The sequence below is a fragment of the Heptranchias perlo genome, chromosome 3, assembly GCF_035084215.1.
Source record: "Heptranchias perlo isolate sHepPer1 chromosome 3, sHepPer1.hap1, whole genome shotgun sequence".
Lineage (NCBI taxonomy): Eukaryota > Metazoa > Chordata > Chondrichthyes > Hexanchiformes > Hexanchidae > Heptranchias > Heptranchias perlo.
The window spans coordinates 71266920-71281709 of record NC_090327.1 but is presented as its reverse complement, the minus strand read 5'-3'; the positions used below and the strand labels follow the sequence as shown (position 1 = coordinate 71281709).

The 14790-nt window shown below is 45.3% G+C and overlaps 1 pseudogene; it reads left to right on the top strand.

Moving 5' to 3' along the window:
* The first annotated feature begins 2000 nt into the window (after window positions 1–2000).
* LOC137308311 (gamma-glutamyl hydrolase-like) overlaps window positions 2001–14790 on the top strand; it is a 28962-nt pseudogene continuing 16172 nt past the window's right edge.

Here is a 14790-nt window from a genome sequence, read left to right as displayed (position 1 = left end):
GGTGCGAATGTTACTTGCCACTTATCAGCCCAAGCCTGGATGTTGTCCAGATTTTGCTGCATGCAGGCACCGACTGCTTCATTATCTGAGGGTTTGGGAATGGAACTGAACACTGTGCAATCATCAGTAAACATCCCCACTTCTGACCTTATGATGAAGGGAAGGTCATTGATGAAGCAGCTGATGATGGTTGGGCCTAGGACACTGCCCTGAGGAACTCCTGCAGCGATGTCCTGGGGCTGAGATGATTGGCCTTCAACAACCACTACCATTTTCCTTTGTGCTAGGTATGACTCCAGCCACAGCAGAGTTTTCTCCCTGATTCCCATTGACTTCAATTTTACTAGGACTCCTTGGTGCCACACTCGGTCAAATGCTGCCTTGATGTCAAGGGCAGTCACTCTCTCCTCACCTCTGGAATTCAGCTCTTTTGTCCATGTTTGGACCAAGGCTGTAATGAGGTCTGGAGCCGAGTGGTCCTGGCAGAACCCAAACTGAGCATTGGTGAGCAGGTTATTGGTGAGTAAACGTCGCTTGATAGCACTGTACAGGACACCTTCCGTGGCTCTGTTGATGATTGAGAGTAGACTGATGGGGTGGTAATTGGCCAGATTGGATTTGTCCTGCTTTTAGTGGACAGGACGTACCTGGGCAATTTTCCACTTTGTCGGGTAGGTGCCCATGTTGTACTTGTACTGGAACAGCTTGGCTCGAAGCGCGGCTAGTTCTGGAGCACAAGTCTTCAGCACGACTGCCGGGATGTTATCGGGACCCATAGCCTTTGCTGTATCTGGTGCACTCAGCTGTTTCTTGATTTCACCTGGAGTGAATCAAATTGACTGAAGAGTGGCCTCTGTGATGGTGGGGATATCGGGAGGAGGCCGAGATGGATCATCCACTTGGCACTTCTGGCTGAAGATGGTTGCAAACGCATCAGCCTTGCCTTTTGCACTCACATGCTCGGCTCTGCCATCATTGAGGATGGGGATGTTCACGGAGCCTCCTCCTCCCGTTAGTTATTTAATTGTCCACCACCATTCACGACTGGATGTGGCAGGACTGCAGAGCTTTCATCTGATCCGTTGGTTTTGGGCTCGCTTAGTTCTGTTCTCTAGCATGCTGCTTCCACTGTTTAGCATGCATGTAGTCCTGTGTTGTAGCTTCACCAGGTTGGCACCTCATTTTTAGGTGGACCTGGTGCTGCTCCTGGCATGCTCTTCTACACTCCTCATTGTACATGATTGATCCCCTGGCTTGTTGGTAATGGTAGAGTGAGGGATATGCCAGGCCATAAGGTTACAGATTGTGGTGGAATACAATTCTGCTGCTGCTGCTGATGGCCCACAGCCCCTCATGGGTGCCCAGTTTTGAACTGCTAGATCTGTTCTGAATCTATCCCACTTAGCACGGTGTTAATGCCACACAACACGATGGACAGTGTCCTCAGTGTGAAGACGGGATTTCGTCTCCACAAGGATGGAGTGGTGGTCACTCCTACGAATATGATCATGGTCAGATGCATCTGCGACAGATAGATTGGTGAGGGCGAGGTCAAGTAGGTTTTTCCCTTGTGTTGGTTCTCTCACCTCCTGCTGCAGGCTGAGTCTGGCAACTGTGTCCTTCAGGATTCGGCCAGCTTGGTCAGTAGTGGTGCTACCGAGCCACTCTTGGTGATGGACATTGAGGTCCCCCACCCAGAGTACATTCTGTGCCCTTGCTACCCTCAGTGGTGTTCAACATGGAGGAGTACTGATTCATCAGCCGAGGAAGGGTGGTAGGTAGTAATCAGCAGGAGGTTTCCCTGCCCATGTTTGACCTGATGCCATGAGACTTCATAGGATCCGGAGTCAGTGTTGTGGACTCTTAGGGCCACTCCCTCCTGACTATATACCACTGTGCCGCCACCTCTGGTGGGTCTATCCTGCCGGTGGGACAGGACATACCCAGGGATGGTGATGGAGGAGTCTGGGACGTTGGCTGAAAGGTATGATTCTGTGAGTATGGCTATGACAGGCTGTTGCTTGACTAGTCTGTGGGACAGCTCTGCCGATTTTCGCACAAGTCCCCAGATGTTAAGTGAGGAGGACTTTGCAGGGTCAACTGGGCTTGGTTTGCCTTTGCCTTTGCCTTTGCCTTTGTCGTGTCCGGTGCCTGGTGGTCCAAAGCCATGTGGTCCATCCTGTTTTTTTTCTTATGTCTTTTTGTAGCGGGATTGTACAACTGAGTGGCTTGCTAGGCCATTTCAGAGGGCAGTTAAGAATCAACCACATTGCTGTGGGTCTGGAGTCACGTATAGGCCAAACCAGGTAAGGACGGCAGGTTTCCTTCCTTAAAATTCTTAGTGGGCTTGACAGAGTAGATGCTGAGAGGCTGTTTCCCCTGGCTTCAGAGTATAGAACTGGGGTCGGCCATTTAGCACCGAGATGAGAAAGAATTTCTTCACTCAGAGGTTTGTGATTCTTTGCAATTCTCTACCTCAGAGGGCCGTGGATGCTCAGTTGTTGCATTTATTCAAGACTGAGATCAATAGATTTTTGGACACTAAGGGAATCAAGGGATATGGGGATCAGGCAGGAAAGTGGAGTTGAGGTAGAAGATCAGTCATGATCTTTATGAATGGCGGAACAGGCTCGAGGGGCCTTCTGGCCCACTCTTGCTCCTATTTCTTATGTTCTTAAGCCTAACTACAGTCATAGATATGTAAGGTCACACAGACTGTGTAGTACTTGTAGAGTTTAAACTGAGTGAAAATACTGAAATACAAGCATACAAAACTTTTAAATAACAGTATAATTCTTTCTTATTAAATCCCACATCATCCTTTTTAATGTGCTGCAATAATCACAGCTGATTAAGCACTCCTTTATAAAAAAAATGTAGTTGCACAGCAAAGGGCAGAGTGTTGATACAAAAGCAGGCAGCAGGCACAATTAAAAATTTGAAAGCCATGTTCTGAGAGGAGGAGTTTTACTGAGCAGACTTGGCGATATAGTATTTTATCAATGTCTAATCTTAAAAAATTGCGGTTACCCAAGAAAATTATTTTTCTAAGAGCATATTGTCACTGAATCTTGTTTATTGAAGATAAACTTAATGCTAAGTAATCCGTGTCTTTTAGTAGAAGATTAATAAGGGTGGACCTTCCCCTGCTGTGTATCTGGGGAATCAGCAGGAAAAAAAAGGAGCAGAGATCCATTGGAGGTGAATTTAGACCACCCCGCCCAGCAGGAACAAGGCAGCCGCGCAGATAAGATGGACTTCATAAACTTGTCTCCGCCCATCCAAAATCCATTCCCACCTGCTGCCACTTCAACAGGGCCCTTTTCTGGATAGCCGAGACGCCCGTCTGAATCAGGAGGGAGTCTCATTAACACGTGTAAACTGAGGTCCTTTGATGTCATTAGGACTCTGATAGCATTTTAACCACCGACTAAGTGGAACACCACCGCGGACTGCCTACTCAGTGAAGCTTGGTCTGCAGGTAGAAGTGGCCATGTAAGATGACCGTTAAACTTTCCTTTCACCAGAAAAGTCTGGGGCTGTGCTGCCCTGGGCTCACTCCTATTGCGCCACCTCACCCATCCCATCTGTGAGATCCTGCCAAACCACCTCCCCCCATGAGTGCTGGCCAAACTTCCAATTCCAGCAGAATGTAAATGGGACCCAGGAGTTAAAAAACCCCTGGCCTCAAGTTGATGATTTTTGGGACAGGTTTCACTTGTTCCGCTCCCATTTAAAATCTCCCCCCATTATGTCAGGTGTCCACTCCTATTGTGCTGCCCTGGGATTTCCTGGAATTCCATTCACTGACACAACTGGGTCTGCACCTGTAGTAGAACAGCAGCTCAAACCAGGAAACAAAGAGCACCAGTCATCAAAAAATGAAGAGCAGGCAGCCAGCTAATTTTCATGTATGGATATTTTGAATTTTTATGAGTGTCAATGGGGTACAGGACTCAGTTGCCAATACTCTCAAATCTTCTGATTTTTGGAAGTATTTTGTTTAAATACCTGTGGGTCACATTGAAAATTTAAAACATAGTTTTCCACATGTTTAAATTTTTCATGTAAATTGAGTTTTTTTTATAAAATGAAAGAAAAATTGAGTGAATTGCAAATGTTGGATAATATTGAATTAAGAGCAATTTCTGTTTCAAAGTAGATAGTGTAAATTGTTGGATTGTTCATTACTAAATCTGTCGGCACTGCTCAAGAGACGTGTGTTTCTACATGACTAAAGCTCCTGAATATTCATTTTTAGCAATTTTGGCAAGTGGTAATACTAAGGAGGGACTCATGAAAAGGAAAATAGATTCACAGGGATGCATCTTTCAAAATTGGTACCGTTTTGGTCCATATGGGCTATTCCCTTTGCTTTGTGTGTTTAGAACTTGTGTGATACCAGGTGTATGACTAACAATGGCACAAGACCAAACCTGAAGAAAAATTTGGAGAAATTAAGCAGTTTTGAGCAGTGAGATGGTCCTCGAATTGAAAAGTCAACCCTCCGTGTTTTTCAGCATGTAAGAGCGAAACGGAGGATAGTTTTATTTTGGTAGACATGATTGTAAAGTTATCAAAGCCCTCCTCTAATAGTACTTTTATGAAGCTCTGTGTGGAGGCCATGACAGTAGTTCTGTCCAGAATGGTGCCTTCACCAACATCAGTTTATTAAACAACACAATAAGTAAAGAGTGGAAAGGCTGTCAAAGGAAGTTGCAGAGCAACTGGTTGAAAACATCTAGGGTTTCATGAGGTTCAACCTAACTATGGGCAAAATCAAAATTGTACATGGCCTACTCACTGTTCGTGGCACATCAATCTGGCCCCCTGCTCAAAAAGGTTTGTCACCCCTCAACTACAGGATAATAAATCTCATACTTTTAGTTTTCTTTTACTTGGTATGTCAACTGCATCCATGGTACATTTGCCAGAAAAGCGTAAAGAATTGTAATTTTCCTATATTGCAGCATCCAAATTATTATTATAATACAAATCAATGCAAAATGATATAGTGAATAGGCTTCCAAGTGCCACATTAGTGCTGTGAATATTCAATGCAGACTTCCTAGTATTAAATCTATTCATACATTTTGAACTCCTTTTATTTTTATTTTTCTGTTTGCTTAGGTGTGCTGGCTCAGGAAACAGATGGTGATTTTATTCAATTTGGCAAAAGCTATATTGCTGCTTCATATGTGAAGTTTCTAGAATTTGCTGGTGCAAGAGTGGTGCCCGTAAGGTATGTTTGTAGCCTTGAATATTTAAATGACCCTGACTCCGGAACCCCGGCAGGGGTCGGGGTACATCCTTGTCATGTGCGGAATTTCCACCCTGCTGCACTGGCATTAGAGATGAGCCGAAAATCTAGGCTATTAACGTTACAGATAAAACCACACACAAATGCAAAGGTGTGAGACCTGTTGTTTGTATCAAACAGATTTATACATCTAGGTGCAATGTGCAGTGCTATCACTGATCTTCTAGGATCTAAAACTGCCTGTGTAATGCTGTTTTCTTTCTTTTCTTCACAAATGTTTTTTTTGGAATGCAGTATGAATGAATGAAGTCCTGAGACGATGGCCCCAAGAGGGTCACGATACCACAGCACAATCAAGCACCACTAGCATTCCTATCCCTCGGGTATCGCCTCAGGGCAGCATCAGGATAGGTTTCAGAGAGGCACCCCGTGGGATAGGCACAGTGGTAAAAAGCACTAGTTGTAAATATATATGTGCACAGTAAAACACTTTGTGATATGAAGTCCAGTGTTCTGAAGTCAATCTGTTCTTGAATTTTTTTATGTTTGAGAGGATGTTTGAAGATCCGTTTCCAATGGGAAACAGAGTTCCTTCTATGCCTCCTTACTGAACTGTTGCCTCCTTAAACAGACCTTGTCTGAGACATCATCGAGGGAGCAGTGGTCTCTGCACTCTAGTGAAATGTCTTCTCCTTTGGTGTAGCTGTATTCTGCATTCCTCTGTCATTTCCTTTTCTTTCTGCTCCTGTTCTGCCTCCATCATAAAGGAATGTCTGTAGTGAATCATATGATAAGGGGCCAAGACAGAAGAGTGGAAGCAAAATATTTCCCTGCCTGAAACTGCTGAAAGGCAGTTTTAAGATTCCTTTCTTAATTACACAGCTAAGGAAAGACTTTTTGAAACACTTCAGTCAAAGCTGATGTTCCAGACAAAGTTTGTGGACATTCAAAACCTGTGAACTCAACAACTTCCTGGTTTGACAAGTCATGTGGGTAACACCTCTCTTTTCTACAGGCTTAAGTCGGGTGTAATTCTGATGTGAATGGTAGAATTTCTGGGACAGCAGCTTTTGCTCACTATTCTGTCGTTTGCATACATCCAAGACTTTGGGGCAGATGCATCTTCTACTAGTAGCCAATTCTTCTGGAACTTAACATGTATTTTAGAACGGATGCAATGATTTGATTTACACCCCAAATTCCAGCCCCATACAGCTGAACTATACAACTTTTGCACAAAAAAAACAGTATTTAACTGAATTTTACAATAACTAATTCATGAACTATTTTGATTTTTTTATAGCATTAACCTAACAGATGCTGAATATAAGGAGTTGTTTCATTCCATAAATGGGTGAGTTATATAATTAATTAAGCTACTGTATTCTTGGTTTTATATTACGGTCAGTCTTTGGAGTTATACAACTGACTTTTTCATGCCTATAAGCAGGATTTCCCATTGGTAGTAGTGGTATTGATGTTCTTTATTGCACTGTAGACTGCTTTCACGACTAGTAGGCTTATGTTTTTAAAAAATTACTACTTAGGGAGTTACTACTGGGGATTCTGCGAATGGGACAGATGTGAGCCAGGAAAAGAATCGGTGTTATTATTGACCTACTGCCTTTTTGAAAATCTAACAAATTTCACAGCCACCCCCTCAACCGTGCCTCACTATGGCCATGGCCTCACTACTCCCGGGGTCTCTATCGCAGACAAGGCCATTTCTGACCACTTTCTCACATCCACTTTTTTGCCCTTGTTCCCACCAAAACTCTCTTCCATACTGGTTGTTCTCTCTGGTTTGGCTGCCATTTTCATTGTCTCAATCAAGGGGTGCACTGGCACACAACTGGTTTAGCTATCCATCACCAGATCTGTTTAGACCACATTAAGTGCTATCAGACCTCATTGTCCTCTGCGAAAACCAACCACTACTCTAGAATCATCCTGGAGAGCAAAGATTACCCTCAGCTTCTTTTCTCCATTACCAAACTAGCCGTGCATCTAGCCAAACTGTTCCAGTACAGCTACAACACTGGCATCTACCCGACAATGTGGAAAATTGCCCAGGTATGTTCTGTCCACAAAAAGCAGGACAAATCAAATCCGGCCAATTACCGCCCCATAAGCCTACTCTCAATCATCAGCAAAGTGATGGAAGGTGTCGTCGACAGTGCTATCAAGCGGCACTTACTCACCAATAACCTGCTCACCGATGCTCAGTTTAGGTTCCGCCAGGACCACTTGGCTCCAGAACTCATTACAGCCTTGGTCCAAAAATGGTCAAAAGAGCTGAATTCCAGAGGTGAGGTGAGAGTGACTGCCCTTGACATCAAGGTAGCATTTGACCAAGTGTGGTGCCAAGGAGCCCTAGTAAAATTGAAGACAATGGGAATCAATGCGAAAACCCTCCAGTGGCTGGAGTCATAACTAGCACAAAGGAAGATGGTAGTGGTTGTTGGGGGCCAATCATCTCAGCCCCAGGACATTGCTGCAGGAGTTCCTCAGGGCAGTGTCTTAGGACCAACCATCTTCAGCGGTTTCATCAATGACCTTCCCTCCATCATAAGGACAGAAATGGGGATGTTCGCTGATGATTGCAAAGTGTTCAGTTCCATTCGCAACCCCTCAGATAATGAAGCAGTCTGTGCCTGCATGCAGCAAGACCTGGACAACATCCAGCCTTGGGCTGATAAGTGGCAAGTGACATTCTCACCAGACAAGTGCCAGGCAATGACCATCTCCAACAGGAGAGATTCTAACTACCTCCCCTTGACATTCAACGGCAATACCATCACTGAGTCACCCACCATCAACATCCTGGAGGTCACCATTGACCAGAAACTTAACTGGACCAGCCACATAAATACTGTGGCTACAAGAGCAGGTCAGAGGCTGGGTATTCTGCGGCGAGTGGCTCACCTCCTGACTCCCCAAAGCCTTTCTACCATCTACAAGGCACAAGTCAGGAGTGTGATGGAATACTCTCCACTTGCCTGGATGAGTGCAGCTCCAACAACACTCAAGAAGCTCGACACCATCCAGGACAAAGCAGCCCGCTTGATTGGCACCCCATCCACCACTCAAAACCTTCACTCCCTTCACCACCGGCGCACCATGGCTGCAGTGTGTACCATTCCACAGGATGCAATGCAGCAACTCGCCAAGGCTTCTTCGACAGCACCTCCCAAACCCGCAGCCTCCACCACCTAGAAGGACAAGGGCAGCAGGCAGATGGGAACACCACCACCTGCACGTTCCCCTCCAAGTCACACAGTATCCCGACTTGGAAATATATCGCCGTTCCTTCATCGTCGCTGAGTTATAATCCTGGAACTCCCTACCTAACAGCACTGTGGGAGAGCCTTCACCACACGGACTGCAGTGGTTCAAGAAGGCGGCTCACCACCACCTTCTCAAGGGCAATTAGGGATAGGCAATAAATGCTGGCCTTGCCAGCGACGCCCACATCCAATGAACGAATAATAAAAAAAAAACATTTCCTTAAACCCTTCTCTCCCGCCCCTTCCACCCTCACTTCTAACAACAAGTGTGAGGAGTTCATCAACTTCTTTATCACTTATCACTAAGATTAAAACCATCAGTGTAGCTGCCTTTGCAAATTCCACCCATTTTCCCTTGCCCACCAAGTCAAACCTCCCCGCTGGCTCTCCCCTGCCCTAGTCCTGAACCCATGTCTTTCTCTAGTTTCTCTCCTATCTCCATTCATACTGTCTCCAAGCTCATCTTGTCCGTGAAACCCACCTCCTGCTTCCTTGACCACATCGCCACTAAATTGCTGACCATCCAACTTCCCTCCTGGCCCCCATACTAGCTGACATTGTCCTCCATGAGCTCTCTACAGCCTTTGACACGGTCGACCACAGCAACACCTCTAACAATTCACCTCTAACAATTCTCCTCCATTGCCTTCACTTAGTGCCACTCTTGCCTATCCAATCGTATCTAAACACTCTCCTGCAATGGCTTCTCTTCCTGCCCCACCCCACCTTTACCTCTGGAGTCCCCCAAGGATCTATCATTATCCCCCTCCTCTTCCTCATCTAAATGCTAGCTCTTGGCGACATCATTCATTGACAGTAGTGAGCAGCCAATCAGTGGAGCGCACTTCCCGGTGGGGACCTCGTCCATTTTGAGGGACAGGCCTGAAACCGTGGATCAGCGGGTGCCAAACAGCACCCCTCTGCAGCTCGCTAGCTTTGCGACGGTGTGTTATCAGTCACCTCGGACACCAACCCGGTCAGCAGGAAGGTAGTTCTGGGGTGAGGCGGGGTGATCCAGGAGTACGAACAAAGAGCAGGAGTAGGCTATTCGCCCCCCTTGAGCCTGCTCTGCCAATTTTTTTTATTCGTTCATGGAATCTGGGCATTGCTGGCAAGGCCAGCATTTATTGCCCATCGCTAATTGCCCTTGAGAAGGTGGTGGTGAGCCGCCATCTCGAACCGCTGCAGTCGTGTGGTGAAGGTTCTCCTACAGTGCTGTTAGGTAGGGAGTTCCAGGATTTTGACCCAGCGACGATGAAGGAACGGCGATATATTTCCAAGTCGGAATGGTGTGTGACTTGGAGGGGAACGTGCAGGTGGTGTTGTTCCCATGTGCCTGCTGCCCTTGTCCTTCTAGGTGGTAGAGGTCGCAGGTTTGGGAGGTGTTGTCGGAGAAGCCTTGGCGAGTTGCTGCAGTGCATCCTGTGGATGGTACACACTGCAGCCACAGTGCCCCGGTGGTGAAGGGAGTGAATGTTTAGGGTGGTGGATGGAGTGCCAATCAAGCGGGCTGCTTTGTCCTGGATGGTGTCGAGCTTCTTGAGTGTTGTTGGAACTGCACTCATCCAGGCAAGTGGAGAGTATTCCATCACACTCCTGACTTGTGCTTTCTAGATGGTGGGAAGGCTTTGGGGAGTCAGGAGGTGAGTCACTCGGCCGCAGAATACCCAGCCTCTGACCTGCTCTTGTAGCCACAGTATTTATGTGGCTGGTCCAGTTAAGTTTCTGGTCAATGGTGACCCCCAGGGTGTTGATAGTGGGGGATTCGGCGATGGTAATGCCATTGAGTGTCAAGGGGAGGTGGTTAGACTCTCTCCTTTTGGAGATGGTCATTGCCTGGCACTTGCCTGGAGGAAATGTTACTTGCCACTTATCAGCCCAAGGCTGGATGTTGTTCAGGTCTTGCTGCACGCGGGCACGAACTGCTTCATTATCTGAAGGGTTGCAAATGGAACTGAACATCTTGCAATCATCAGCGAACATCCCCATTTCTGACCTTATGATGGAGGGAAGGACATTGATGAAACAGCTGAAGATGGTTGGGCCTAGGACACTGCCCTGAGGAGCTCCTGCAGCAATGTCCTGGGGCTGAGATGATTGGCCTCCAACAACCACTATAATCTTCTTTGTGCTAGGTATAACTCCAACCACTGGAGATTTTTCACCCTGATTCCCATTGACTTCAATTTTACTAGGGCACTTTGGTGCCACACTTGGTCAAATGCTGCCTTGATGTCAAGGGCAGTCACTCTCACCTCACCTCTGGAATTCAGCTCTTTTGTCCATGTTTGGACCAAGGCTGTAATGAGGTCTGGAGCCGAGTGGTCCTGGCAGAACCCAAATTGAGCATCGGTGAGCAGGTTATTGGTAAGTAAGTGCCGCTTGATAGCACTGTCAACGACACCTTCCATCACTTTGCTGATGATTGAGAGTAGACTGATGGGGCGGTAATTGGCTAGAGGCACGGCTAGTTCTGGATAAGATCATGGCTGATCTGATTGTGACCTCAACCCTGCCACAGAGGTGCCTGGGGCTGCAGCGGCCTACATTATTCTTGTGAAGCCCGGAGGAGTAATCCTGTTCTGCCTGTCCCCACAAAAATAATTTTAAACTTATCCTTTGGTGTCTGATAAAACTGGGCACAGCGTGCATGGCATGGTTGCCCAATGGAAGGCCTCTTTGATGTTGGTGGCTGCCAGAGTGCTGGTGTAAATGGGCAGTAAGCCATTTTCAAGCTGCTACCATCTCATTTACACTGGGCAGCCCAAGTTAAAATCTACCCCGGGGTCAGTTTCTACAGGTATGCTGATGACACCCAATCTACCTCTCCGTCAGTTCTCTTGACCCTCTCCACCGCCTCTGTTGTCAGACTGTTTGTCTGATATCCGGTTGTAGATGGGGCACGATTTCCTCCAGTTAAACATTGGAAAGAATGAAGCCATTGTCTTCAGCTCCCACCACAAACTGCGTACCCTAGCCATCGATTCCAGTCCCCTCCCAAGCTACTATCTCAAACTGAACCAGAATGTTTGCAATATCGGCATCCTATTTGACCCTGAACAGAGCTTCCAACCCCATTTACTCTCTATCACAAAGACCGCCTACTTCCACCTTCATAACATCACCATCTCTTCCCCTGACTCCGCCTATCTGCCACTGAAACCCTCATCCATGCTATTGTTACTTCCAGACTCGACTATTCCAATGTTGTATTGTTTGTCCTCCCATCCTCTACCTCCGTAAACTTTAGCTTATTGAAAATTCTCCTGCCCATATCCTATCCCACTCCGCTCACTTATCACCCCTGTCCTTTCTGACCTACATTGGTTCCCAGTTCTCCAATGCCTCCAATTTAAAATTCCTTTCATGCCCCCGCCCCTCCCTAGCTCTCGGACCTCATACAGCCTGACAGCCCACCCTAAATTCTCCATTCTTCTGACTCTGGCCTGTTGTGCACCACCCCCACCCTTCACCATGTCATTGGCGCCCATGTCTTCAGCCATCTAGATCCCACGCTGTAGAAATCTCTCCCTAAAGCTCTCAACCTCTTCACTTCCCTCTCCTCCTTTAAGACATTCTTTAAAACCCAGTTCTTTGATCAAGCTTTTGGTTAGCCCTACTAATATCTCCTTCTTTGGCTCGACAACCATATGTGTCCTCCCAAAGCTCCCATCTGCTTTAAAAACAAATGACAGATTGCCAGTTGGGAAACCAGCACAGATGAAAGACATGCACGGGGCTGGCTCATAGCATGGGGGCAGGCAGCCAGGAGGCTCAAGCAGGGCATCATCAGGAGGCAGGTGTCAGTGGGGGATTATTGGGAATGGGCTGGGTAGGCGGACGAGCATGAGTAATTACTAGGATGAGACATCCTGATATTGGGAGCATCTCAAATCAGGGACGACAGGCAGACCCATGAAGCAATTGGGTAGAAGAGGAGAGGCCTGAGACCTTAAAGAAAGTCAATTAAATTAGCCAAAATGAAGTAAAAATTTAAATAAGATGAGATCCTGTGAGGACTTTAAAGAGTTTTCATTTTAATTAAATAAACTTAAATTTATCTAAGAGCCACCTAGACAAACTGACCTGGCAAACTGCTTGCTAGAGCAGCAGTGCCACACAGAATTGCCACGACTGAAAGATAAGTACACACAGAAATACCCAAGCATTACCGTAGGCATGATAAAATTGTGACATAGGATGTAAGTGTGACAGAGGTGTGTGCTAAACACAAGACTTTTATTATATGATAGATGTGATGCCAACTTGTACAACGAGTAGAAGAATAATACTGTTTTATCATTTGGCTGCAAAAAATGTGTTACCCTTTGCTAAATCGCGATATGATTTTGACTGCGACAATGAGGGTATAACTTTATTTTATTATTACTAAGTACATTCTTCTTTACTAGTGCTAAGCCAGACAACAACATTAATTATGAACATGGAACATGTATTTTTTTCTATCTTCATTCAGGGTGCTCTTTCCAGGAGGTGATGTTCTTCTACAAACATCCAGATATGCTGAGGTTTCAGTCATCTTTTATAATCTTTCACTAAAGGTAACTGCATATAGTATTTGTAGAAAATATAGATAAATTTAGTAAAGTGTGTAATTGTAGCTCAGTGGTAGCACTCTCACCTGAGTCAGAAGGTTGTGGGTTCAAGTCCCACTCCAGAGACTTGACCGTAAAATCTAGGCTGACACTTCAGTGCAGTACTGAGGGAGTGCTGCACTGTCGGAGTTGCCATCTTTCAGATGAGATGTTAAACCGAGGTCCTGTCTGCTCTTTCAGGTGGACAAAAAAAAATCCCATGGCACTATTTCAAAGATGAGAAGGGGAGTTCTCCCCGGTTTCCTAGCCAATATTTATCCCTCAATCATCATCACTAAAACAGATTACCCGGTCATTTAATTCATTGCTGTTTGTGGGAGCTTTCTGTGTGCATAATTGGCTGCTGTGTTACCTACATTACAACAGTGACTACACTTAAAAAAAAAACTACTTCATTGGCTCTAAGCACTTTGGGATGTCATGAGGTTGTGAAATGCACTATTTAAATGCAAGTTCTTTCTTTCTTTGGTCATTGTCCTTTCCACAAAAAACATTTCAGTTTAACTCGTCTCCATAGGGAGGATGACAACTGGGAGGCATAGAACCAGGACTTCACAAAACAGATATTCTGGAGATATTCTGTATCCCCTTCACGCTCAATTCTACCATTTATAGCAGAACTTTCAGTTGTCTTGGCTCTACTCTCTACATTCCCTCCCTAAACAACCCTATCTTGCTCCTTCTTTCCCTTCTTTTAAATGCCTTCTTAAAACCTACCTAATCAACCGTGCCATTGATCGCCTCTCCTAACTCCCCATCGATACTTGATGTCTGTTTTTAGAACCTTGGAACATGTTAAAAGTGCTACATAAATTTAAAGTTTGTTAATATAATAAAGTAACTAGAAAGACACTGCTAGTGAAAACTGACAACACATAGATGAGCAATTAGGAGTATTATTTTTGATAGAGGGTGCTATTATTATTTATTTGACTTAACGGGTGAAAGATCAAGGGATTCACTTCCCAATGTGGGGAACTTGTCTTGGGTTTGAAGAACTAACAGCTTTTACCAGTGGAGAAGACCTTCTTACTACAACAAACACTTCTAATCTAGCTTTCCCTTTGAATTTTACAAAAGGTAAGAGATGCTGAAAATTCCCTCTAGCTTTCTGCTACTTTCACTCATTATATTGTGTACTTCCTTGTTCTAATGCTCTAGATAACTTTGTAATACAACAACTGTATTTTGTTGTCAAGCTTCCTGCTGGCCAGAGGTTTATTGTCTTGGGTATTGTGTGTCTGCAATTCTCCATAATTGTCTTTTAAATTCAATATATTCTTAAAACACTATTGTGTGTGAATATGTGTATCTACTTTGTGCACATGTATTGGCTTTTTCTTCCACGTGATTTTAATGAATGAACAAAAATGCCTCCACCCCCCCTCCCTTTTTATGTTTTGCATTCCAATGGGTGCTCAAGTTTGATTTTTGTCTCTAGGCGATAGATGCTGCTGCTGCCTCTGATCAGTAGATCAGTAGTAATGGTACTCTTAAGTTAGAGAGTTTGCCATGTGACTATACTTATTTCAAAATCTGTTAGGGCAACCCCTTTTTTGTTTGGCTTCCTGAATAATAAATGGAATGGTACTGAAGATGTCCACTACAATGTACCTTCTGCAATAAT